Below are 6,636 nucleotides of genomic sequence, written 5' to 3'. Positions count from 1 at the left end.
ATTGTAGGTGTTTTGCTACCAGCGTGTAAAGTTTGCTTGCAGGTTTAAAGAGTGCATTTGTCAGAAGAAATGAACACCTGCTCTGGGAGGCATTGAGCATGCTTTTTTAAATGATGCTCTTTTTTTGGATGGGGCCTAGGGGTGAGGGGGAAGCTGGGGGCACCCTCCAACATGGCAGGAATGAGAGACATCAGCGGGGGGGTGGCGGCGGCTATGGCTTGGGACTGAAGGGAAAATGGCATGGGCAGGGGCATGGCACTGGCATGTCAGGGCTGCTCAGTACCACAAAGTAGTGGCCAAGACAGCCAGAGCTGGACCCATGTCCTGTTGAGTGAAGGGGGCAGGGCTCTGTATTTCCATGATAAAAAAAAACCAAAATGAAATGCTAAAGTATAGGTATTTCAAATTTATTTTATTATAATTATTTAGGCACTGGTAGGCTTCCAAACTGCTTTAAAATTGTAAAAATATCAATATATCAGCCTCCACTCCTCCAAAAAAAAGATTCCTGCCCAGGCATATGCATCAAAGGTCTGGATGGTCTTCAAGCATACACCATGATCCAGGAGGATTGACAGTTGCCACGATCCATGAATCATTGTGTTCAACTGATACATATACAAACATATCCATACCTATGTATTTAAATATAGAGTGGCATTTCATTGTAATCATGGAAAAATGTGGATTTTTAATCAGAGAATTTTTTATTTATTTTTTTTAAATAGAAAGCCAGGATCCCTGCTTATGACACCCCAGCATGAGCTCTTATATATGGTGCAGTTTTTGCTTGAGGGCAATCAAGAGCATGGGTGAAGTGTACAAAAAGCTGTCATGCTTTTACATAGAAAATCCTGCTGACATAATTAAAGAGCTATCAGAAGACAGTCCCATAATGTGATAGATCCCCTACAATTTAATTATCATTACACCGTTTTTCTTTTTTCACTGTTATGTCCAGAATTAAATAAACTGTAAACCTGAGAATGAGTGGACCCAAACTCTGTAACAGCTCTTGTTTTAAAATCAAATGCGTTCAGAAAACTAGGGAAAAGTCTTTATGTTGTATTTGGTGGAATTATTCTTATTTAATGTCATATAAAGGTCTTCTTTGTGGTAGGATCTGGATCCACTCACAATGAGGCAGTCAGTACCCTGAAAAACATACAAGGAAGACTAAGGACTTTGACTTAGGGGAGACCAGGATTCAAAATGATGAAACCTCTTGCCAAGGATCACACAGATAATGCACTCATCTACAAGTGTCATTAATGCACAGCAAGAAACTGTAGAACTTATTGCTCCACAACTTATTACTCATAGGAAGCTCCCAGTCATGCCGTTTACATGTGCACTCAGATCGCACCATGTTGAGCCAGGTTGCAGCAGCCCCGGCTGACAGCGAGCGGGGGGAAGTCAGCCTGCCAGCCTGGGGCTGCTCCAACTGGGCTCAGTGTGCTGTGGAGAGGCTGGCTGGGGCACAAGAGTGCTTCCCCCACACTGAAGTACCCTTGTGCTACAACCAGTAGGCTCAGTCTCTACATGTGAACTACAGTGCACAAAAAAACCCCACCGTGCAGCAGGGTACAAGTCCTACCCTGACGCAGAGTTTATTAGTTTTGTGCGTCCTAATAGGGGTGCATGTGTAGATGCTGAGACATTTACTGTGCAGTTAGTTGTCAACTGCTCAGTAAATCTCTCATGTAGATGTACCCAATGTCCAGCAGACCCAATTATTTATCCCAGATATCTTCAACAGAGAGCAGTCCCTGAAATCCCAGTACATTCCAGAAAGTTCACAAGACTGCAAAAATTCATATCTGAATGAGGCACGGGGTCATGTCTGTTTTATGACCTTTTAAGGTTACACTTAAAAAGTTGATGGATGAAGCTTTCCAATTGGAATGCCTTTGTTTTCTTGCTCCTACTCTTTTAAATTGCTAAGGGCTCTCCTCTCTCCAGAGAGGAACCATCAGACAGAGGAGGTGCCCACACCCTCTGCCCTCAGGATACTCTATTTCGGTCTCCGATTTCTCTTTCCCCTTCAGTTAAGGCTGTCCTCTCTCAAAGTGCTTCTTTGAAGGGCAAAGAAACACAACTCAGGCTCTCCGCAAATCCTGGGGTAATGGCTTAGCACTTGTGTAGCTCAAAAAAGAATGGAGCCTAGCAGCTGACTGCTGAACACACCCAAACCTGTTATAGCCTGGCAGTAGACTGCCTCCCATGCTCACTAAGCAGTAGGGGAGTGTGAAGCGGGCTGTATTTGATTTGGCCCAAATAGGGGACAATGATTTGATTCGGCCAATGTCCCCAATTTGATTCGGCCGAATCCGAATCTGAAGATTCGATGCTGATTCAGAGAATCAGTGATCTGGACATAGACACAGCATTAAATGTTTTTTCTCCATACCTTGAGGTACCAGCATGGCTTGTGAATGCTGCAATGCTGGGGCGGATGAAGCGTCCTACAGGAGCGTGGAGGGGGCCCTCCATGTGCTCGGTGGTGGACCGGAAGTTCGCTGGGACCCCAAGTGCCCTCCTCAGACCCAGGAGGCACCAGTCGTTGAGCTGGGGAGTGCAGGGGGGCCCCCTGCGCACTCTCCAGTGGACCCAGAAGTGGATTGGAAGTGCTTCTGGTCCACTTCTGGGTTTGCTGCTGAGTGTGCTGGAGAGACCCCCACACTTCTGTGGAACACTCCATCCACCCCAGCATTGCAGCATTCATGAGCCGCCTGCTACCTAGAGGTAAGTAGAAAAAAACTAAAAAACATTTAAAACGGTGTTTATGTCCGAATCGCCAAACCTTTCCAAATCTCTCCGCCAGTGAATTGGCTGAATCAAATCAGGGACTGAAGCTCCGCACAGCCCTACTAAGCAGGTCACATTTCAAACTAGCAATCCTCCCAGCTCATTCTTTTGCCTTGTCTAGCCAGCATCTGTCAATATTGCCTGAGCTGCATGGAGCAGTTTACATGTCTCGACTCCCAGCCCCAATGGTTTCCGGGTTTTTGGAATAGATTTTTTCCTGTAGAAGCGTTTTAAGAGGCATGTATGATACACGTGTCTGGATCACTAAATCAGTCTACTAGGTACTTACTGTGCCTCTGAGAAGCGTGCAGTGATAACTGTCCAGCTGACTTGAAGTCTAATGTTAACATGCACATCTGGAATTCCTCAGTTCAAGGATGATGTTTACCACAGCTCTGATGGGTTTTGAGGTGACTTAAGAGTCCAATCCTTCAGTCACAGACCTGTCCACAGAAGTTGCAGGAATTTCTGCAGGGGAGGGTAGGCCATAAGACAGGATTTCTTTCTTTTTCTCTCCTTACTTTCTCTTCTCTGCTTCAAGAGCAAATTGCTTTACCGTGAAATGGGCAGCTGCTTGGTTGCCATTGGAGTTGGTTAGGATCCAGGTTCTCCACAGCCTTGACTTCGGCATCCATTTTCTTGAGGTATGTTTTCAATGTGTCCTTGCAGAGTTTCCTCTGGCCACTGCAAGATCTCAGGCCAATACTAGGACCTAACATGCAAGGATGTAGCACAGTAAGAACTTTCCTCTTTACTGTGTGTTTCACAGTGGGCTGTATCTCTCTATAGTAGGGCTGTGAGAAATTTTGGCAGCTGTTTAGTTTCGGAGGTGTTTCATCCCGTTTTGGCACCCAAAACACCGAACCTGAAATGAAACGGAAGGCTCCAAAACATGTCCGAGATGAAACAAAACCATCTGAAATGTTTTGGATGTTTTGGGGCCAGGCTTGCAGGGAAACAGAAACTAAGAAGAGGGTGGGGAAGAGGGGCAGAAGGACTGCTCTGATATTGACATCTGTAGCTGGCCAGTGTCTGCGATCTGTCCCTGAGGTCCCTCCCAATCCCAGTGCTCTGGGGGATGGACGGCAGCTTGCTGTCATCCTGCGTGCGGATCCAGGGGCCCGCACCCCCTGGGAGGAGTCTGGTACAACCTTGCAGCCCTGCCCAGGGGGCGTGGACCCCCAGATCTGTGTGTGGGATGACAACATGCTGTTGCTGCTGGCTGGGGCCAGCACCAGGACCCGAGTCTGCTCCATGCAGCCAGCGCCAAGCACAGCTGTGGGAGAAGCCCCAATAGCTGACCTGCTTGGCCCCAATCCCCCACCCAGTCCAGCCTTAAAAAAAAAAAGCTCCACACACACCGGCTGTAGCAGTGGTTGTGGGTCTCTGGGGCCACATGGCAAAGCCCCCCTGCACAGCTCCCACTTCCCGATCTCCTCCTCTTGCCCTGCACTCACTGGTTCTGGCAGCTGGCAGCAGTGATCAGGGCCTCTGGGGGCTCATGGTAGAGCCCCACCATGATGTGCAGGGAAGCAGGGATCAACCCTGCCTGCCCCGCTTGGCACCCACGTGGCAGCTGTTGCATTGCACAGGTGAATTGCTGAATGCGAGTTCATCTAGCACAGCTTCCTGCTCTGGTCTGGCACCCTGGACTCCCCTTAGATTCTCCTGTAACTATTACACCTTCTCCATGAGCAGCAATGAAGTATCAGCTGTGCGCTCTCTTATTGTGGTAGCATCACACACTGGATGACTTTCTCTTCTAAGCCATATTCCCAGCTCCTTGCCATTTCCTTCTCTGGCTTCCCTACTATATGAAACAGCTTCAGTGCTGAGGGTCATTGTTTTGTTATTCTCAAAAGACCAAGAAGTTAAGCTTATAGAATGATAATATTTGTTTATTCAGAGTCCTCTTAGTCCCTTTCTTTGCTGTTCTCCTCTGCTTGTTTCCCAGGGCTATTGTAGCAACTTATATGTAACCCTTGCCGGCATGCTAGGCCAGGCGATATGCTGGATTCTGGATCCTCAGAGTGCCAGTAGCCCTGGGAACCCCCTCAGGCGTGTCTGCTGACTGAGGTGCCCTGTGGAGAGATGTGTCTCTCACCCTCACTGCCCAAGAATTTACTTTATGTCCAATAAACAAATGGGTTTCTTTGTTATACACAACTATATACAGAAAATAAATGATTAATCAAGATTAATACACACATACCAAGAGTCAATAATAAAACCAACAATTTAAATAGAATTTACAACTGCAGGAATAGATGAATAGTCCCATGTGCATCAAACAACCTCAATGATTACATTCACCTGGTTATAACACTTTAAAACAGTTTCCCAGCCATAACCCAGGTTGATTTCCCTCTGGTCACATGCCCCTTCCCATAAATAAATGGCAATACAGCTTTAACTATGATCTACCACTAGGTGGCAGAGACAAAGCTTCTGCTACTCCAGGGGAGGTGGACTTTTTGCTCTTTCTTGGTAACTCAGCAAAAACAAGCCTCCTACCAGCCACTGCAGGTAATAGGCTTCCTTTCTTTAGTTTCCCTCTGAAAAATACACCTCCTGCAAACACTAGGGGTTAAGTTTCCCCCCACACACCCATGCAGATTTGGGATTCTCACAGCCTGCTCCCTCTCTGGGCTCTCTCTCTCTCCTCTACCACCGCCACATGCAGACAGGGGATTTCCTCTGCAGGTCTCTGTTCTTGTATTACAAAACTTTCCAGCCCAGAGGGCTTCCCTCTGCAGGTCCCTCACCAGGCAGCTCCTCCCAGCTCCCAGCTAGCTTACCAACCCCATTCTTTCCCTGGGTACCTGTGTCCCTGATTGCACAGCTCCAACCTGGATGGGGAATCAGCTTTTCCTAGGATGACTCAGGCTCTCCTCTGTCCTGAAGTCCACTCCCCAGCAAGCCTAAACTCCATTCCCTCTGCTGGGGGAGGGCCTGAGTCTCTACCCCTCTCCCCAGGCTGACGTTGCTCTCCTTTGGCTTTTCACCAGCTGCTTTTCCATCCCTCAGCTTTTTATGGCTCCATAGTAGCCAATCAGAGCCCAGGGTTTGCAATGGGGGCTCTGATCACAGTTCAAATGCTCCAGTAAAAAGTATGCATTGTGCATAGCATACCCTCTATCTGGAAAAGCTATTTCACCCTCTGCAAACTTTTTGCTGCCTTTCCTGCAAAGTTCTTAGGCACAGCTCACCCACTCAGCTCGCAGCCAAGCAAGCCTTTGCAGCTGTCATAATTCTTAAAGGTATCCACACAATTGTCTCTTCATTTTATTTCCTCCACAAAAGAAAACCGATGCCTTCCCTTCCTTAGACACTTTTGCCCAAGGGAGGTCTCTGCAAGAAGTAGCCCTACCGTAAGAACTCAGCATCAAGAGTTGCAATGAAAAGTACTGCTCTGTAGGGCCTGGGGATTTTTACTGCACAGCTAGTCCTGCCCCCATGAGCCCACAGGCCCAAGGACAGAACCTGCACCTATCATGTACCTGAGACAATGCTAAGCCCAAACCTTGGGACGGCTCTGCAACACAAGAAGTTGGCTGCAACTACCCTTCTAAGCATATACCCCTGGCCAGCATGGCTGGGTTGACCAAACAGATGTAACTCTTCTGCCAGGCACTGGTTAGCAGCAACAAGGACTAGGTTCAAATTCTGGGGTATTCAATGTTTTCACTGTGCCTCATGCCCCCACCCAGAAATCTGGGATCACAGAATCTGTCTTTTTATGTTTACACACCTGGAGAGGAGGGGATTTTGTTTATGCAGGACACCACAGCCAGATTTATTACCAAAAACAAAGGGCAAAGGAAACAC

General features: G+C 47.6%; 1 long non-coding RNA gene across 1 annotated transcript; it reads right to left on the bottom strand.

Moving 5' to 3' along the window:
• Positions 1–518: 518 nt before the first annotated feature.
• LOC112551482 lies at positions 519–5,796 on the bottom strand. The gene is made up of 3 exons (XR_003095783.1): positions 5,631–5,796; positions 3,098–3,673; positions 519–1,155 (listed from the first exon to the last, which is right to left on the bottom strand). It is a non-coding gene; the product is annotated as an uncharacterized LOC112551482 (long non-coding RNA).
• Positions 5,797–6,636: the final 840 nt, after the last annotated feature.

Source organism: Alligator sinensis, unplaced genomic scaffold, assembly GCF_000455745.1.
Source record: "Alligator sinensis unplaced genomic scaffold, ASM45574v1 scaffold1000_1, whole genome shotgun sequence".
Lineage (NCBI taxonomy): Eukaryota > Metazoa > Chordata > Crocodylia > Alligatoridae > Alligator > Alligator sinensis.
This window is presented reverse-complemented; position numbering and strand designations above follow the sequence as displayed.